Consider the following 18,978-nt stretch of genomic DNA (forward strand, 5'->3'; position numbering starts at 1 on the left):
CCTCCGCTGCCAATACTGCTGGGTCACTCAAGTGAACCTTATATCTTATTCATTAAATATGTCAACAGTGCTGACAGTTATAGTTTTCTCCAACAATTTTTTGCGGGGGGGGGGGGGTTGGAAATCACTTAAAACATGTAAAAATTCCCCAAAAAATCGAAATTTTGTTTAAAGAAAAGTCGCAAAAAAAATTTTTCTCTAAATTTTTTTGGGGGGAGGGGTTGGAAATCACTTAAAACATGTAGAAATGCAAAAACAAAAATTTCCCTTTTTGGGGGGGGGGTAATTTTTTTTGGGAGGGGGTTGGAAATCACTTCAAACATGTAAAAATGCAAAAAAAAAATTCTCAAGCAATTTTTGGGGGGGTTGGAAATCACTTAAAATATGTAGAAATGCAAAAAAAATTTCCTTTTTTTTGGGTGGGGGTAACAAATTTTTTTTTGGGGGGGAGGTTGGAAATCACTTAAAACATAGAAATTAAAATGTAGGGGGGGGTTGGAAAAAAAAAATTCTCAACAATTTCTTTTGGAGGGGTAAATTTTTTTTGATGGGGTTGGAAATCACTTAAAACATGAAGAAATGCAAAAAAAAAATTCTCTTTTTTTTTTTGGGGGGGGGGTTGGAAATCACTTAAAACATGTTGGAAATCACTTAAAATATGTAGAAATGCAAAAAGATTTTCTCGAACAATTTTTTGGGGGGGGGTAACAATTTTTTTTGGGGGGGTTGGAAATCGCTTAAAACGTAGAAATGCAAAAAAAAAAATCATTTTTTGGGGGGGGGTTGGAAATCAGTTAAAACATGTAAAAATGCAAAAAAAAAAAAAAAATTTCTCTAACATTTTTTGGGGGGTTGGAAATCACTTAAAACATGTAGAAATGCAAAAAAAATCTTTTTGGGGGGGGGGGTAACATTTTTTTTGGGGGGGGTTGGAAATCACTTAAAACGTAAAAATGCAAAAAATAAAAAAAATTTCTCAAACAATTTTTTGGGGGGTTGGAAATCACTGAAAACATGTAGAAATGCAAAAAAAACAATTTTTATCTTTTTTTGGGTGGGGGTAACAATTTTTTGGGGGTTGGAAATCACGAAAACATGTAGAAATGCAAAAAAATTTTCCCTTTTGGGGGGGGGTAACAATTTTGGGGGCGGGGGGTTGGAAATCAATTAAAACGTAAAAATGCAAAAAAATAAAAAAATTCTGAAACAATTTTCTTGGGGGGTTGGAAATCACTGAAAATATGGAGAAATGCAAAAGAAAATTTTTTTTTCTCAAACAATTTTTTTGGGGGAGTTGGAAATCACTTTAAACGTAGAAATACAAAAAAAAAATTTCTCAATTTTTTTGGGGGGTAACAATTTTTTTTGGGGGGGGGGGTTGGAAATCACTTAAAACGTAGAAATGCAAAAAAAAATTCCTTTTTTTTGGGAGGGGGGTAACTTTTTTGGGGGGGGGTTGGAAATCACTTAAAACATGTGAAAATGTAAAAAATATATATATATATTTCTCAAACAATTTTGTTTGGGGGAGTAGGGTGAATATACTGATTCTGGCTCACTTTTCCCCATGTAAATGAATGGGGGATTTTCAGCGATTCATATTTTTTTCCCTAAAAAATAAAACCCCTTTTTATCCCAAGGTATATTTATTTGTCTCCCCTTTTAACCTGGGGACACTTTTTTCAAATAACCCATGCAATAAGATAAAGATTTGTTCAAGTAGCAAAGTAGTAATGTGATTTGTTAAAGGTGATTCTAAAGAAATATCTGAAACGTCTAATCCTCGGGACACTCTTTATCAAATAACCAATGCATATTGTTTAGCTCACTCATTGAACCTATAAAGATTTGTTCATTCTCAAATTCCTTCAATAGTTTAATTTTCTGTGCACAATAATCCCCATCTAAAATATTGAAAAACAAAACATTTGAATCTTTATATTTTTTAAGATACCCCTTTTGTACCATTACGAAATGATAAACTTCTCTTAATGCTCTTGTTTGACCACCTCCTGAGCCACATATCATTTTGAGATTATAGTAAATTGTTTTTTCATTGTTCAATTGATAACCATCAAAGTTTTCAGTCCATTCAAGGATATTCATTTTTTTCTTTACATCCTCTAACTTACTAGTTTTTAAATTGATTCGCTTATTTGTTTTATTTACCTTTGTTTTAGTCATTTTTTTCAATAAGACATTTGATATTTTTCACATTCATTATGTTTTCCATTTATATTCCAAGACTGAGATTTTCTCCACTCTTTAGTTTGATTAATACTTGGTTTGACCATTTATATATTGCGAAAAAATGTGGCGGTAGCCCTTAAAAAACCCTAACCCATCTTCCCATCATTAAAACACAATCTATTTTATACACTCTATCATACAATATCCATATGGAACACAATCTATTCCATTATCTAAAATAAATCTCTTATCATCAAAGGCTCCTAATGCCTTTTTATTTACTTCTTCACAATATATGTTGTGTTTATAACTTCTTATTGTATTCATTTTCCTATATTCTTCTTTCTTATTCATCAAACAATTATAATGATTTCTAAAAGTTATTGATTTCTTTATTACATATTTCTTTATTCCCTTTAACTTCTTATCAATCTAATCACCATACTTATAAGCATATGCCTTTGCTCTCAATCCAATAAACTCACTCATTACTTTTCCACCCAACTCATCCTTAAACTTACCAATAACCTTTTCATTCTTTTTGGAAAATAACTCGCTCTTCTTGCTGAAATTACTTGTATCATATACTCCAATATTTTTCTTCATATCTTTATAAACATCATCAGTTTTTATATCTAGGATAAAACTATCAGTGTCCATATACAACAATGAAACAACAAACATTTTCACCATACTCTTTCTTTAAGTCATTATACAAATAATCATACATCAATATCTTTGATAAATCAAGAACTGCTGTTCTAATATAAATTGGTTTATCCATTACAATACTTTCCTTTTTCATATGAATTGCAGAAAAGTTCTCTGAAAAAACCTCTTCTCTCTCAAAACTTGGTTTATTTATCAATCTCGAAGCTTCTTTCCAAGATGTTGTGAATCTAATGTTTTGCCTGTTTCTAACATTTTCCATAGTCTTTCCAAATACAGCATTATTCATTAATTTATAAAAGTCCCCTTCAAATTTTACTTTTGTATTTGCTCTCATATCTGTATTGAATTGAATATACTTTTTCACCCAAGGACTTTGTTTAAATTTTAAAACTCTATGAATTTTAGCTACTCTCAATCCTTCTCTCAAAAACTGTTTTCAGCTTCTCTGATGCAAAACATATCCCTCTTTATCATAGAATGTTGTTAATAACTTTTCTGTTGATTTGCCTTTAATATTAAAACTTTTATGATAATCACTGAACCATTCTTTCTTTGGGGTTTCTTTCTCACATGCAAAAGGAAGGTCTTTATGCTTATTATGAAGATCACTCGGGTACCTCAAATCAACTTCAAAATAATAACCTTCTTCTTCGTCATTCAATTCCTCTTGAGAAGAAATAACAATATTCATCAAAGCCTTTTCATAATCCTTTTCTACCACCCACTCTAATTTACCATAAGGCAGAGATTGAGACATTGCCCATCCATACAAATTATTAGCATCAAAATACATCAAATAATTACTATCTTTTTCACTGTCATAATTTGGAAGATATTTATTATTTGCTTTAGCATATCTTTTTGAACATACTTGTGATATTCCACCTCTCTTGGACTTCTCAATCATCAAAAGCATATCAACATCACTGATTAAATCTATATCTTGTTTTGTCATTTTCAACATTGCACTCCAAGCTAAACCAGGAGCTGTGAAATAGTGGGCAGGATCTAATCCATAACAATTTTTATTATGACAGAGTGATCTAAAAGCTTCAAACACATCAGCTAACAATAAAACATCTGTTTTTAGATATAAATCATGATATTCTCCAAGGTTCTTTATCTTAAATATTTTCCATATTTCTTGTGCGTGTTTATATTCCTTATCACTTATCTCTTCTTCATAAAGGTTATTATAGAAACTTTCTTTTGAAGGAAGTTGTGTTTCTTTAAATCTCATAAATGAATCCATATAATCATAAGGATAAATTCCCTTGCTTGTAAGAATTTTCTCTTTACTTTGAATTTCATTCCTTGTTTGAATTTCCTCTCTCGTGAGAATTCCTTCTTTAATCAGAATTTCATCTTTAATCAGAATTTCCTCTTTAGTTAGAATTTCATTCATTGTTCGAATTTTCTTTATAATTAGAATTTCATCTTCAGTTAGAATTTCTTCATTAATTTCCTCATTAATTCGAATTTCCTCTTTACTCTGAATTCTCTCTTTAATCTGAATTTCCTCTTTAGTGAGAATTTCCTCTTTTGGAAAGAATGAATTAAGATTTGGAAAAGAGTCCGTGGAGCTTAGATTTGATGCGAGGTAGGCTCGTGGTGTTCCCATAAACTTGTAAGAATCTAGAAACCTAATACGAGTTAAAGGTTTTGTGAATATCATTTTTGTAAATGAAATATACTTTTGACTTGTGTTTGTTATGGCAGAAATATTCCCTGGTGTTTTTGAAAGTTCATTTATAAATAGATGTGTATCATAGTTGGCGCTGTTATGAAGAAAGACTGGAATAAAAGAAGGTAATTTATAATTAAGATTACAACAGGAATGAGCGGGACCTCTATATTTACCAGTAAGATGACAATGATCCCTAACTTTAGACTCCTTAATTTCCCCCTCACAAATATGACAGATATTGTTCTTTCTAAATTCTAATTTTTCTTCTTTGGTTAATTTCATCGGTTCATTTGTTTCTTTCATTAATTTAGTGAGTCTTATACAATCCTTTTCTAATCGTTTTACAAACTCTTGTGAAGCTTTTTTCCACTATAATGTTCAAGTTTGTTATACTTTTCTCCAACAGATGATTTGATATAATAACAGAAACCACAAGGAATATGTTTTTGATATTTATTTGTATATGATTCTTTTGGATTAGGAGAAGCAGTATTTATCCTTTTAAGGATACACTCAAAATCAGCGTATATCACAAATGGGTGCATGATAGATTTATTATAATCTTCAAAAGAAATCTTTTCACCAGGTTTAGGCATTGTAATTACAGCTGATTTATGATTACTACAATATTTTGAATGTTGTTCTAATCGTTCTTTTGTATGAAATGAATAAAGACATCGCTTACAAGGATATATTTTGTTTGCTGTTCTGAATACTTGAGAAGAGATTAATCTTGATAAATTATTGATGTATGTGTAATGTGAATTATTTCCAACACTAAAATATAAAAGATCAATGTGTGTTTCTTCATTTTTATAGTTGTTTGAAATTTTTAATATTTGAACTTTGTTTGTATCCGTTAATCCATATACATTAATAGAAAGATTATTCTTTTTCTCAAATTTAGGAATATCTGTTTGTGGCATTGGGAATTTAAAACCTTTAATGTCCAAGGTATTCTCATATTTCATATATTGTTTTACTCTTTCTGAATTACATTTTGGTGGATGAAAGTGAGCAAGAACAGACCAGAGAAAACATTTATTATCATTGTTCTTAATATTAACAACTGCCTTCTTTGGTTTTATTTCTTTTGGTAATTCAATATAAGAAGAAGCTTTAAGAGGGTTTGATTTTAGAATGTGTATATCTAAAAAGATGATTTTTTTAAATATTGAATCCACTTCCTACCACTGTATTATCAACATCCTCCTCTTGTTTTGATAGTTCTTCATAAACCCCACTAGTCAAAAAATCTTGAAATGATGTTACAAAATGAAGATCTGTTCTCATATAAGGAGTTTGTTCTTCATCTTGTCTTTTCATATTCATTTTCACTCCCATATAAAACTTTAAAGTTTTCATTTCTTTTAATGTCTTTTTAATAACTTTTTCAACATCAGGTTTCACTATTTCAATTGATTCAGCTATTGATGATGGACCGGGTTCTCCAAATTGAAAAATCCTTTTTTATATGCCCTTTAAATGCCCCATCAGTGTTTTCAATATAATAGTCTCCCTTTACTTTAAACTCATTTTTCTTGTGTTTTTGTGATTGAAGATGACTATTATAACTTCTCTTCAAAACATCCTCTGAACAGATATCACAATGTTTTCTTTCCAACTCAAGAGGAGATATTTTATGAAATAGATTAAATGTGTGTTTGTTGGTTCGGAGGTGTTTTCTATAATGTTTATATTCGTGATTACAAACATCGCAGTATGTTGTATTCACCATATTTATATAATAAATCTTTGCTTAAACTAAAATTTTCTTGATGAAAATTGCGTTTATTTTACAGGTGAATCTGTGCTTAAAACCATTTTATCCTCCAACTTTTTCACTTAATAAATACAATGTTTCAAGACACAAAAGACAAGTTTCAATCAATCTCTTCATTTGTTAAAGATACTGAGAAATATGTCAAGGATGTAAAATTGAACAAAGATAAATATAACAACTATTGGATAAAAACAATTATGGTAAATAATGAGTTCTTCAATTTCCTTCAGTGGAAAGGCTTTTAGTATACCTGGTAGAACATCAATTAAAGTATCTCTAACAAAAGTTTCTCCTCTCCTTCTGGTAATATATTCAAAACTAGAAAAAGCAATGAAACAAGAAAAAGTATCAAAAAACAAAAACCTTATGGATGAAGCTTTAGAAAGAAAAGATAAGACCATCTGTAATATGCAAGGAGAAATTTGTATTTTTTTCAACAACCCTAAAGATGTAAATCCTGATGAAATAAAGGATGTTAATATATCAGGTGAAATGACATTTCATTCAATAGTAGTTAACGATCATTTTAAAATTACCTTCAATATAAAAAATGTTGTCATTGAATCTGGTAATGAAAAAAAGTATATCGATATCGATGGTAATATTATTAAATATGAGTCAATATACAACTGAAAGTATAGATTAATTTCAGTTTAAGTAAAGTTTTACTTTATAAATATGCTAGACTTTCCTGATTCTCCATATGACAAATTTGAGAATTGTCCTGCGTGTGAAAGACGGGGATTAAACACAGAGTCAAAAGCCTATAAACAATGTATATTCTGTGATTATCTTCTAATTAATGATAATCAAAATTATAAAAAGCAAAATAATTCTTTTAGATTTACACCAAAAATGAATTACTTTACAAGATTGATTAGAGAAATGAATGTAAAGTATGAGGGTGATAACACACCTTTCCTTACAAGGGAAGAAACTGAACGTATTTGAGAAATGTTCAAAGGATTGTTGTTATATATTATTCATGGATGTGATTTTCAGGGAAATATCAACACAAGATATTGCATAAATAAAATAATGGATTATCTTGAAATTAAACCTGAACTTTGGATAAAATATAGTTTCTAAAAAAGCCAATAATAAATTAAATAACCTGTTTTCCAAATATATAAATGAATGATTTTTTACCCATTTGGGAAAATAAGATAAAATTTAACAACCATAAAAATCTCCCAAATTCATTAAGATGTCTCATAGTTGGTTCAAGTGGATGTGGAAAAACCTGCTTTCTTTTAAAGATGCTCCTCACTCCCAACTTTTTAGATTATGATAATTTAATAATTTTCACAAAGTCGAGTTTTCAACCAGAGTATCAACTACTCTCACAAGGTTTTAATGCTGGTCTTCAAAAAGAAGATATAATCGGTTTATTTAAACTTCAAAAAAACCTAAATGATTATAACATTGAAGATATAATTCAACTATTTTGTGAAACACAGAGATGTAAAAAGAAATCAAATCCGATAACTTGTATTCTTAGTGATAATACGGATGATATACCGTCTCCCCAAGATTTGGATAAATCAAAAAAGAGCCTCGTTATCTTTGATGATTGTGTTAATGAGAGAAACCAAACAGTAATGGGCAGCTACTACACAAGAGGGAGACATTCTTCTTGTAATTGTATTTATCTTAGTCAATCGTACTTTCAACTTCCTCGTCGTTCCATCAGAAACAATGCTAATACTTTTATTTTATTCAAGTTAAGTTCAATAGATATCAATAATTTTTGGAGAGATAATTGTTCTACATTATGTAGTAAAAAGAAATTTGGAGATTACATGAAGCACACGACTGAAAAATATAAATATATTGTTGTGAAACAAGATGAGATATTAAGGGATATATTTTTTGTTTTATAAACAATTACATGTATAAATGACAACTATTATTATAAATCTTGTGGGTAAATCTGCTTCTGGAAAAAACTTTCATAAATCAAGGTTCTTGTGTAGTACAAATGAGAATATTGTAAATTTACTTAAAAAACACCCCGTGATACGCATTGTATCAACAACAACGAGAGCAATAAGACCTGGAGAAGTAAAAGGTGAAGATTATCACTATATTTCAGTGGAGGAACATATGCGATTGAGGAATGAAGGTCAAATATTTGAGGTTTCTCTTGGTACAACAAAATATTCACATTGTAAGAGTGAGTTAAGGAACTAAAATCTGGTGGTCTTGGGATATTAGAAACTAATCCAGAAGGAACGAGACAAATTATTAAACATCTGAGCGGAGTGAAGATTTTATCATTCGGTTTTGATGTTGATGAAGAAACTCAACGTAAACGTATGACAAGCAGAGATGCAAGTATTAGTGAAGAAGAAATTACAACTCGCATTAATGTTAATAAAGAATTTGATGAAATATTTAAAGAAAAGGATTTATTTGAACACATCTACTTGAATGATGTAGAAAAGGAAAATTTCCCTGTTGATCTTTACAATTCATTAAATGATATTTTCCAATAAATAAATGGATGCAAAAGAAAGAGCAAGAAGATTTAAGGAACATCAAGAGTTGGTTTCAAAAGTTGTAAAACAACAGGAAGACATAAAGAAGAAACGCAGACAGAAACTAACGGGCGAAGAAGCATTTGAAAGAAAACAAGAGAAATTTTTTAAACCACGTTTAGAAACTTCCCAAGAAAAAATGAAAGATGTTTCCACAGTTCCCACAGTAGAATATACTCCTAAAAACTTCAAATGTTAAAAGATTTTGATCAAATGACGGAGGAAGAATTAGAGCATTTAGGAGAATTAGAATATGATGATGAAGGTTTATTTCAACAACTGGAAGAGATTAATCGACCCCCTGATTATATTGTGAATGCTCTTCAAAACAATGAATATTCAGCGGATTCAAAAACCAAAGCAGGACTCATTCCAACAGAACAACCAGCAATATTTCATCTTGTTCAAGAAAAGGTATTGATATTTAATGATGAATTAAGGTTCTTGGGTTCTGCTCAACCCCCTGTTAAACTAACTCCGAGATTAATGTTTCTTCTCACAAAAGATGGAAGACAAGGTTCAACTGTGAGGGATGAATCAAAGTATATTGATAAACCATTGGATATGAAAAATAATGATGATAGAGTATATATTGATCTGCTGAACACTCTAAATTATAGGGTTAGTATTTCTGGTAAAAGTAGGAAAAATGAGAAGGAGAAACACATTATTCAGGCTTTAAGTATCCTTGGTTCAGGTATTAGTTTTCTTCCAAATGACCCATCGCAATTAGTTAATAGACTGTTATTGTTGTTCGGTAGTAAGAAGGCTGGAAATAACAATTGTTTCAATGAATCATCAGCCTTTTTAGACCAGTTGATGAACATGAAAATAATTAATAAATCTCAATATAAAGACATTTTATCTCGTATTAAATAAGATGAGAAGCACAATCCTGAGTTTTAATTTCACAACAAGTGACCACACATCTTCATTCCCATACCCACTACAACTTGACCCAACAAAAGAATATGAGGCATCTTTATTGTCCATGGAAACTTATAATACCTTATTTAATATAACTGATAAAAATGACAAGTTTAGTTATAATCCTGGAAGTGGATACAAAACGATAACAGTCTCACCCGGAGCATATGAGATTTCTCAAATATCTTCCGAAATTGCTCGTCTTATGAAAGAACAGGGTGATGAACCAAAAAATATTGTTATAGACATTCAAAAGCATACTTCAGAATCAACGATTAAAGTTAAAAATAACTACAAGGTTGATTTCACAATTGATAATTCATTTAGAGAGTTATTGGGTTTCTCCTCAAAAAAGATTGAAACTAATGGGACGTTTTACAGTGATAATGTCATTCAAATATCCTCAGGAATAAATTTGGTGTTAATTCACTGTGATTTGATTGATGGTGCTTATAATGATGGAATAAAAACAAATACAATATTTTCATTCAGCACATACTCAACCCCAATTGGTTATAAATTCAATATGGAACCCAAAAATTTGGTTTATCTCCCTGTGTCAGGAAAAACCATACACAGAGTAAATTTTAGGATAACTGACCAAGATAATCGTATGATTTATTTTAATGGAGAAGTTATATCCATCAGAATTCACCTGCGTGAAGTTTTCCAATAAATAAATACGATGGTTATTGTGAGGAAACACGAGTTGGGAAAATATAAAATAATTACAGGGGATGGGATGTTCCTTTCCCCATACTACAAGGGTGAAGGTATGTATCTTGGTAGAGGATACTATAAACCTAAGAGACAAAGGGGTGTTGGACATCAATTTAGAGGAGATGGGATAATTGATACTCTAATGGGTATTGGTTCAACTATTCTTAAACATAAAGATTGAATTGGTTCAACTGCTTCTGCTGTGGGAAATGTAGCAGGTGCTGTAAAGAGCATAAAAGATGCCGAGAAGGAATCTCATAAATTACAAGCAATAAAAGAAATTAAGAAAGGCAAAACTCAGTTGTCCCCCCAAGAACGACAGAAAATAATTCGAATACTTGGATCAAGGTTTCAAAAGTTTTAACATCTTTTTTCCTAAATAAATACAAGTATGGAAGCAATTGATAGTATCTATGATTTGGATGATACTATTATTATCTCAAACTCCACTAAAAAAGAAGATTACTTCAAGGTAAATGCAATAACTGGAACAGACTGTAATACGAATGGTACAAAAAGTTTTGAAATAAATAATCAACAAACCTATTTGAATCTCTCCGAAAGTTTCTTGTTGTGTAAATTTCAATTCACTAAGGCTGGGAATAACACAAACGCTACACTTGTAAATGATTTCTTCTGTAAAATGTTTGATAGTGTGCGTTTGTATATTGGAACACAAGAAGTTGAAGCGGTTGATTATGTCTCTGCTGTGTCTGAAATGATGAAATTTACACTCTATACATTCAGTGATAGAATGGGAAAGGGGTCTGTCGAAGGTTTTATTCCTGATATGTCAACGGGAACAAACACAGACCCTGGATAAACTCAAAGGAAAGGAGCGTATAATGATGATACAAAAGCAGTAAATAGTTTTACTGTGGCAGTTCCTCTTAAAGGTATATTTGGATTTTGTGATCATGATAAAGTTCTGTATGGTCTTAAAATTAGATTTCAACTACAAAGGAATGATAATGAAAATAGATTACTTTTTTGGTGTTGGTAGTGCTTTTGGTGATCAGAATAAATTTGTAATTGAGGAAATGAGTTGGTATATCAGTGAATATACTCCTAATCTTAAAACAGAAGAGATGTTGAATAGAAGACTTAACTCAAAGAAACCACTCAGTGTATCATACCTCAAAAGAAGATGTCAACACGTTAAACTCAACCAAACCACTCACACGTGGAATTTGGGTGTTCTGGAAGGAAAGCCACGATATCTGTGGATCGTTTTTAAAAAGCCCGATGGTGATACTGCGACTGATAAGAATAATGCATTGAGTGATAATGCTAAGGTGAAACAACTTCGCGTTTCTTGAGATGGAATATTTTATCCACGAGATAGATTGGAAATTAATTGGGAAAAAAATGATTTTGCTGAAGCATACAAGTCTTACCAAAAGGTGTGTGAAAGTAATGTAAATAAAGAACCTATTTTGGATATGACAGCATTTAAAAGTTTGTATACAATCTATGCGTTTGACCTGAGCGCTCAAAAGGAAACTATAAAGTCTAATCGAGTGGATACTTCCCTATACATTGAAAGAGGAGAGAGTCCAGAAGTTGATACATATTGTTTGCTTTTGGAAGAAACAGAATTACAGATTAATACAGATAATGGTGTGATGATTAGTCTCACATAATTTTTTGTTAAATAAATGAGTGGCAAAGTACTAACTGGGGTATATGTTAATCAAATCAATCTTCATAAACTATCATTTTGTGTTCAAAATCAAAAGCCTTGTACGATTAACGTTAATACAATTCAGAGAAAAGGAGCAGTAAGAATTGATGTTTTGCTCACAAGAGAACAGGTTAAAATCTTGAATGATACTGGCTCACTTGTAATTAAAATGACAAAACCAATGTTGAAAAAATATTCAATGAGAGACGAGTGGAGGATTTCTCCCATTTCTAATTCCTTTATTTGCTGGTTTAAGTGCGGTTGGAGCATTGACGTGTGGTATTTCAACAGCGGTGAAAACTGCCAACGAAAGGAAGGCTCAACTCCAGGCTCAAAAAGAATTGGAAAGACATAACAAAGAGTTGGAGAAACAAATTAGTGGAAGTGGTGTAATTTTAGATTTTGCTGAAAAACTTGAAGGTCTGCCTGATAAAGCGAGATTGTTAGTTGGAGATATGCTTTCTTCTATAGCACAAGCAGGTGTAAAATTAACGAAAAGAGGTAATGGATTATATCTTTCTAATAAATAAATGAGCATTGATGAGTGGTTTAAAGAATTTGGAAAGAATACAACATCAAATTTACAACTTGTCAAATATTGTAAGAAATTAAAAATTCATCATGTGGTTATTTGTATGAGAGATGAATTAACAAATGTGCCGAAACATACAAAGAATATTATTATGAACTTAGAAGATAATAATGGGAACGGTTCTCATTGGGTTTGTATTTTTAATAGTCAAGACAAATATTATTTTGATTGTTTTGGTCTTCCACCACCTGTTGAAGTCATTAATTTCTTACAGAATGGTGTTTATCAAACATTCCAAGTGTTGTGGTCAATTATGTCTATATGTGTTATTTCAACTCAACAAAAATAAAAAAAATTTTATGATATTATTTTTAATCTAATATAAATGACTTATGTTGGTAAAGATGGTTCTATTTTGGTGTATCCCAAGAACTGGATATTGATTTATCAAATTATTACACAAAGGCACAGGCTGAACGACATAAATATAATATAACCAAAAATATTAACATGAAAAATGCTTATAAATTAAAAAATTATCCAAGCCCGCCTGACGCGAATGACATGGTGAGATTAAGCGTTTTATCACAATATATATCCTTAAATAAAACGGCCGTGTATTCCAAAGATACAGAAGTGTTGATATTATCTCCAGGTCATACAGAATTCACAGTTCGAATTAAAATAAATTTTTATAAAGAAGGGCGTATCGTTTGTATGAGAATAGAACAATGGGGGTATGATATGAATGATTTAGGGTATAATTGATCATTTAAAATTGACCTCGAAGACCTGGAACAATTAAATCAGTCTCGTAAGGAAGAATATTATCCACTTGGTATCGAGAATGAGTTTTGTGGGGCCACGATTAGTAAACAACAAATAAAAGAATTTAATAAGGGTAAATATAATAATGGTTTTGCCCTTGTTTATATCATGAAAACAGAAAAAACAGGATTATATATAATAAGTAAGGAAATACAAAATGATTTAACTATGGGAAGATGGGGAGGTGTTTCGTGCCATAATATTATTCTAACATATATTTCTAATACATAAATGACAGCAAGAAGGCTTCAAGAAAATTATCATTTCTGTGTCCAAGCATACCTTCAAGAAAAGGGTATTCGGTATTTTAATAAATATGTTCTACAACATAAGAATGAGGTATTTTCAATAAAAGATTGGCATTATGCTGATGTTGATAAACAGACAACTTTAGATTTAATTGGAATGTTAAATAATGAAAAAATTATAAAGTTAAGAAAAGGTAAGGCTCTTTTAGAAATACAAAATAAATTTTATTGGTTTCCTGTTGTAAAAAAAATTATTTTGGATACAGGAATAACAAGAAATCCTGATGAATATATGTATGATATTCTATGGGGTGTAAGCGATTCAAGGATAATAAGGGATGAGGAAGGAGTTGAAGAAGAGAGGGAAGAGGAGGAAAAGGAGAAGAGAGAGAAGGAGGAGAGGGAGAAGAAAGAGAGGGAGGAAAGAGCGAGACTAAAAAATATGAAAATATGAAAACCGATGAGATTAAAAAAAGATTGGGGGTATTACAGAAAATAACTCAACCCACCGAGGAGGAAAACAAAGAATTGACAAGTCTATTTGCAATATTTTCAACAAGACTATTGACATCGACAAGTTGTTGGATGTTGGAAACATGTGCATGTTGGAAACTAAAAAGGTTTTTGCACTCTGCAGGAATTTTTCGCATAAATAAATGAGTTATTGTCTCAAATGTAAAAAGAAAACTAATACTAAAAATATTTCATATATTAAAAGTAAAAATAACAGGGTTAAACAAAAAGGTATATGTTCGGTGTGTGGTTCAAAAAAAAATCAATTTATCTCCAAACACAAACTAGGAGGAGATATGCAAAAGTTTTTATCAGGAAGTAAATTTACAACTACTGGAATACCAGGGGAATTGCATCTTCCAGGGTATTCTTTCTGCGGTCCAGGCACAAACTTGGATAAAAGATTAGATGAGGCAGACAATCCTAAATCATGGAGTAAACCCATCAATAGAGTTGATGAAGTGTGCATGAGACACGATATTGATTTTAGGAATACCACAACTTTGGAAGAAAAGCATGAAGCCGATAGAGAAATGTTGTATAATTTGTCTCTGATACAAAATCCAACCTGGAGAGAAAAAGTTGATCGTTTCATTGTGAAGAAGATGATCAGTGCTAAATTGAAACTTGGACTTGGAAATTCAAAAAACTTATAGGCTCTAATGATGTCATTAAGACTGAAGAGCAATTAGCTGATGAATTACATAAACCAATATTCACAAAGTTTCGTAGAAGGAAAGTTTATTCCAAGGAAGTTGATTATATCTGGTCCGCTGATTTGATTGAACTCAATAATGATAAGGGGTACAAGTATGCTTTAACCGTTATTGATTTGAGGAGTAGATACGCATGGGTTGTCCCTTTAAAAAACAAAACAGGAAATACTCTTATGTTTGCCTTTCAACAGATATTTAATAAAAGTAAGAGAAAACCTAAAAAAATTGTGGACTGATGAGGGTAGAGAGTTTTATAACAAGACATTTATGAATTTTCTAAAAAATAACAGTATTACATTATACAGTACCTTTAATGAAGGGAAGGCAGTTGTTGTTGAACGTTTTAATCATACCTTAAAAGAGAGACTATATAAAAAATTCACACAACTCGGTTCACAACAATGGTCATCTTTTATTCAGGATATTGTGGATAAGTATAATGACACGATTCACACGTCAACAAATATGAAACCATCAGAAACATTTACTAAATTAAAATATGAAAAAGAGATTAATGTCAGAAAACCTAAGTTCAAAGTTGATGATATCGTAAGAATATATAGGTGGAAATCTCATTTTGAAAAGGGTTATACTAAACGATGGACGAACGAACTTTTTTAAATTGTTGATGTAATAGATACGGTTCCTTGGACTTATAAGATATATGATTTGGAAGGGGAAGAGATTTTAGGTTCATTTTATTCACAGGAATTACAAAAGACAAAACTAAGCAGATAATACCCATGGGAGCAATGGGTTGTCCCTTCACTCCCTCCTATTATACACCTTTGTGGACACTAGAGGGCCAAGTCCGAGGTGTATAACAGTATATAATGTGTGTCAAGGGGGGACGTTCATAGATCTGTGAACCCCAAACACAGAATCCTCAATTGAATAGTCGAGGCTTAACTTTTGTTTGTTGGTGTGTGCGTGTGTGTGCAATGGGAGCAATGGGTTGGCGCTTCACTCCCTCCTACTATACACCATTGTGGACACTCGAGGGCCAAGTCCGAGGTGAATAACAGTATATAATGTGTGTGCAATGGGAGCAATGGGTTGGCGCTTCACTCCCTCCTACTATACACCGTTGTGGACACTCGAGGGCCAAGTCCGAGGTGTAGAACAGTATATAATGTGTGTCAAGGGGGGACGTTCTTAGATCTGTGAACCCCAAACACAGAATCCTCAACTGAATAGTCAAGGCTTAACTTTGTTTGTTGTGTGTGTGTGTGTGTGTGTGTGTGTGTGTGTGTGTGTGTGTGTGTGTGTGTGTGTGTGTGTGTGTGTGTGTGTGTCCCAACCCTCACATTCAAAATCTCAATCCCAACCCTCACATTCAAAATCTCAACCCCAACTCAATCCTCGCCCAACACAATGTCTTTTTCAAAATGAGATTTCCACCTATATATATATATTTTTTACATTTTTTTTCTCTTCTTCCAATTCTGTCTTTTAAGGCTTTCAGGTTTGATGACGTAGAAAGGGGGAGTAAGCCTGCACTTTCTTCCCAGAACGAACAATGTATATTTTTTGTTTTTTTCTCTTCTTCCAATTCTGTCTTTTAAGGCTTTCAGGTTTGATGACGTAGAAAGGGGGAGTAAGCCTGCACTTTCTTCCCAGAACTTTCTTGATCTTGCTCCCATCAAGCACCATCCAACAAAGAACTACATCGATAGGTTTAGATCCCAAAGAGTGATAGCAACTCCAAAAGTCTTCAAAATATAAATAAATAAAATAATAATAAATAAATAAAAGTCTCCAAAAAAGTTTCAAGTCTCCAAAATAAACCCAACTTTCCAAGTCTTCAAGGTATAACCACATTCCCGTTGAGTTTCACATTGTGAGTTATCAAGCCAGAACCCACATTTCAAGTCTCCAAAATAAAACCAACTTACAAAGTCTCTAAAGGATAACTCATTTCCTGTTTTTTTCAAAATTTGTGAGTTTCCAAGGTAGGTCCCATATTTAGAACCATCTTGGCAGAACCCTTTTCCTGAGTCTCCAAGGTAGTTATTTAAACCATCAAGGCAGAACTCATTTACTGATTTTTTTCAAAATTTGTGAGTCTCCAAGGTAGGCCCCATATTTAGAACCATCTTGGCAGAACCCTTTTCCTGAGTCTCCAAGGTAGTTATTTAAACCATCAAGGCAGAACTCATTTACTGATTTTTTTCAAAATTTGTGAGTCTCCACGGTAAAACTTGTATTCTGGCTCATCAACATATAACTTGTTCAGTGGGTATTGTCTTGATAACTCACAATGAGTACTATTGCTGTAAAACTCTTTTTCAGGATTTTACTGGTCTCCAAGGTATAACTCTTTGGTTGGGTCATCAAGGACGAACTCGTTCTGTGGGTCTTGGTCACTCATAAGGTCTTCAACCAAGCCAACAATTTCGCCCCAAGTTGTGGCAAAATCGGTATTTTCATATTGCATTTCAGATACAATTTCCTGTGAGAAAAATAATAATGTATTAATTAAGTTATTTAATTATTAAACGAGTCGATGTTTAAAAGGAACTAAAAATAGGAAAATAAAATCTTACCTCAATGGATAAGAGGTTTGAATCCAGTTCATCAACTTGAAGGTTTAGTTCCATACAAGTAGTCAATCTCCAAGGAACCCCAAAGTCATCCCACTCAAGGTCTTGCTCGTTCTGTGGGTCTTGGTCGCTCACAAGGTCTTCAACCAAGCCAACAATTTCGCCCCAAGTTGTGGCAAAATCGGTATTTTCATATTGCATTTCAGATACAATTTCCTGTGAGAGAAAATAATAATGTATTAATTAAGTTATTTAATTATTAAATGAGTCGATGTTGAAAAGGAACTGAAAATAGGGAAATAAAATCTTACATCAATGGATAAGAGGTTTGAATCCAGTTCATCAACTTGAAGGTTTAGTTCCATACAAGTCGGAGAGTTCCAGGCAAGCACACAGCACACCATCGCCAGCAAAAAAAAATGTTTAAAATGGAGCCTGGGCTTGAGGCTTTTATAGAGAAAGACTGGTGGGTGTGGTTTCCTTTGGAAATTCCCTGGGCAAGCCCAGGCAGGCCTTCGTTGGGAAATTTTTCAAAACCATAACATGCTGGAATTTTGTAGTGATTTCTTTGTGAGTCAGAGATGAACAGGAAATGATGTAAGAGTAGGCGTGGCTTAGCAAAAGTAAGCGGGGCTTAGGAAAAGTGGGCGTGGCTTATAAAAACCTCATGAAAAGTGGGCGGGGCTTAACAAACGTGGGCGGGGCTTAAAGAAAAGTGGGCGGGGCTTAGAGGAAAGTAGGCGTGGCTTAACAAAAATAACCTGTGGCTCAGGAGGTGGTCAAACAAGAGCATTAAGAGAAGTTTATCATTTCGTAATGGCACAAAAGGGGTATCTTAAAAATATAAAGATTCAAATGTTTTGTTTTTCAATATTTTAGATGGGGATTATTGTGCAAAGAAAATTAAACTATTGAAGGAATTTGAGAATGAACAAATCTTTATAGGTTCAATGAGTGAGCTAAACAATATGCATCGGTTATTTGAAAAAGAGTGTCCCGAGGATTAGACGTTTCAGATATTTCTTTAGAATCACCTTAAACAAATCACATTACTACTTTGCTACTTGAACAAATCTTTATCTTATTGCATGGGTTATTTGAAAAAAAAAGTGCCCCAGGTTAAAAGGGGAGACAAATAAATATACCTTGGGATAAAAAGGGGTTTTATTTTTTAGGGAAAAAAATATGAATTGCTGAAAATCCCCCATTCATTTACATGGGGAAAAGTGAGCCAGAATCAGTATATTCACCCTACTTGGGGGGGTTGGAAATCACTTAAAATATGTAGAAATGCAAAAAAAAAAAATTCTCTAAATTTTTTTGGGGGGCGGGGGTAACAATTGGGGGGTTGGAATTCACTTAAAACATGTAAAAATGCAAAAAAATAAAAAAAAT

General features: G+C 32.1%; 1 protein-coding gene across 4 annotated transcripts in view; it reads right to left on the reverse strand.

Moving 5' to 3' along the window:
* LOC147017325 (uncharacterized) overlaps window positions 1-18,978 on the reverse strand; it is a 133,090-nt gene that overhangs the window by 78,503 nt on the left and 35,609 nt on the right. Inside the window, exons 2-3 of one of the 4 annotated variants that reach the window (XR_015049443.1) lie at window positions 17,587-17,799; window positions 16,250-17,492 (exon numbers count right to left, since the gene is read on the reverse strand). The exons of the other annotated variants lie outside the window; for them this stretch is intronic. The gene's annotated coding sequence lies outside the window, so the exon portion shown is untranslated. Of the gene's footprint in view, window positions 1-16,249; window positions 17,493-17,586; window positions 17,800-18,978 lie in introns of those variants that run through there. 4 annotated transcript variants of the gene reach the window in all.

The sequence above is a fragment of the Eptatretus burgeri genome, chromosome 11, assembly GCF_056783735.1.
Source record: "Eptatretus burgeri isolate ZD-2024b chromosome 11, Ebu_testis_v1, whole genome shotgun sequence".
Classification (NCBI taxonomy): Eukaryota; Metazoa; Chordata; class Myxini; order Myxiniformes; family Myxinidae; genus Eptatretus; species Eptatretus burgeri.